This window comes from Dermacentor variabilis, chromosome 1, assembly GCF_050947875.1.
Source record: "Dermacentor variabilis isolate Ectoservices chromosome 1, ASM5094787v1, whole genome shotgun sequence".
NCBI classification, from domain to species: Eukaryota; Metazoa; Arthropoda; class Arachnida; order Ixodida; family Ixodidae; genus Dermacentor; species Dermacentor variabilis.
In genome coordinates this window covers 4,825,412-4,827,708 of record NC_134568.1, presented here as the reverse complement: position 1 = coordinate 4,827,708, position 2,297 = coordinate 4,825,412, and the positions used below count along the sequence as shown (strand labels likewise).

At 52.3% G+C, this 2,297-nt stretch overlaps 1 pseudogene; it reads right to left on the bottom strand.

Annotated features, from left to right (window-relative positions):
* Positions 1-252: 252 nt before the first annotated feature.
* LOC142574945 (beta,beta-carotene 15,15'-dioxygenase pseudogene) lies at positions 253-2,014 on the bottom strand (annotated as a pseudogene).
* Between the last annotated feature and the right edge of the window lie 283 nt (positions 2,015-2,297).

The window sequence follows — 2,297 nt, the reverse complement described above, 5'->3', positions numbered from 1 at the left end:
AAGGTTCTGCCTATGTTCGTAAAATGATTTGCTGTAATATGAGCGCTTTCAGATGAGACCAGTTTCGAGATATTTCCCAAAGCGTGGGACGAAATACATGGGCGCTCCATCTACTGTTCTGCTTCAGTGTATAGAAAAGGTTTTTGTTAAAAAAGTAAGTGGAACGACTGCTTTTTTACGGCGAGTTTGATAACGCATATCTCAAAACTGGCATCATTCTGGAAATTCGTTCCAAGTGGATACGTACGCCTTGTAAGCTCATCGGCTACAAATCGTAATTTGGAATATGTGCCGTAAAGTAAGTAATTCAGAAGTTAATTAGTGATTTTTTGTTAATTAGTTCAATAGGTGTTTCGAATTCATGTGCAAGTAATGTCCGCCTCTCTGAACAATCCAGCTCAAGGACTAGATTTATGCAATCTGCACAAGGCTATTTTCAAAAATTCCGTAAAACATAAAATTGATCACCTTGTACAGCTGTTGAAATAGCTTTTTATGCCTGTTTCTCAAGAAACCATCCGTGAAAATCAGCCGGAATTGAGGACGGGCAGTCAAACTCGGCAAGGGCCAGTTGTTTGAATGTTTTCGCGTCCAATACCACCAAAGCGAGCTTCTTCTCGTTCTCCTCGTGCAGAAGGGAGCTCAGGACGACACCATCGTCCTCCTCAACAGCGCCTGGACGCGCTACAAAGACAGGTTCTGAGGGGAACCACCCTTGCCTTTCCCAGCGCAGCCAATCGCCCGTAGTGACATCGAGCTTGGAGACGAATGCCCTGTGTTCTTCGCCTTCGACGTGGCTGAGGCTGTAGCTATACTTGTATGGTTTCCCATTGCGGCCTTGGTTGATTCTGGGAAGTTCCCCGCGCAGCTTGCCCTTGGCTAGATCCCGGGACTCGATGATCACACGCTCGACCGGGCCTCGATTCAGAGGCAGCGAAAAACGACGCATTTGTCCCATCTTGAACACGACGGGCTTTTCCACCGTGTAGTCGAGGCTCCTGATGATGCTGTCGTCGTCGAAGCATATTAGGTCGACCACGAGCTCGTCGCCCTGTTCGAAGGCGTTGATGTGGTGGAAAGTGAAAAATGCGGCGGACTCAAACACGGCGGGGTGAAGCTCCCCCGTCTTCTTGTTCATCACGTGAAAGCGGACGTTCTTCTTGGCATCGAACTTCAGGGCATTCATGTACGCCTTGTAGCCAAGGTACCTCGACGCTAACATGGAGGGCAGGTGCATGGAAAGAGACTGTTCCAGCACGACCACCCAGTTTTCGGTCATTCCGAAACTGTGGATGTACGGCACGGATATACGCGATTGCAACGGTATCGTGCCCACGGCTCTGACACGGTCCACCGAGCTTTCGGATCCGCCGGGAGGAAAGTGCACAAGCACGAAGGAATGACGCACACCTACGTGCGTACCGATATTGTACGTAGCACCATCGACGGGGTCCAAATGTGGGTGGGCGGTGGCAATGTGCACGGCCACCAATTCTCTCAAGGTTTTCTTTTCCAGAGTCTCCAGTGACGCAGGGTCCACTCGAGTCATATCAGGTGTCTCCGTCATGGCGTACACCTCGTCGCCCACGGGCATCACGTTCACAAGAGCGTTGTCCGTTAAGTCCATGGAGAAATACGACGCCAACAGCCCGAATACGGTGGCACACGGGTCAAGATGCGCCGCGGTTCCAAACTCGGAGACGACAATTCTGTTGGCCCTCCGGTTGCGTACATATGCTTCGCTTCGCAGGAAGCGGTTCTGGTAAAACACTCGGCCATTCTCTATGGTGAATTGCCGCAGCAGAGCGGGGCCGTCAAATGCGTGGTTGTAGCGATCGGGGCCAATTGAAGACAGTCCCGGACCGTTCCGTAAAAGCCTACCATGTAGCCAAGCGGGAAGCTCTCCGCGTAGCAGGCCCGTGACCGGCTCCGAAACTTCGGGCGCGCACGAGCGCCTGTAAAACTTTCTCGCATCGATGCCTGGAGACGATGGGGCTTCTTGTTTTGCGGCCATCGCTTGCTGCCGTCCGCTCCAAACCGGAAAGATACACTACGCGCGCGTGTGTGTCTGAGTGACATTAAGTTAGGAGGGTGAATGGATAAGTGCAGCGCCGTAACTGCCTCTCTTGAGAGGGCGACTCCACAGTGCTGCACGGGGGAGGGTAATATAGAGAAAGAGAGAAAAGGGCGAGCGGTAATGCGGAAAGCGAGGGCGGCAAGCTTGCGCAACAGTCGGCTGCTCCTACGTAATCAAGCAGCGCTGCGAAAGCGCGCCCGATCACCGAGAAATGCGCGGA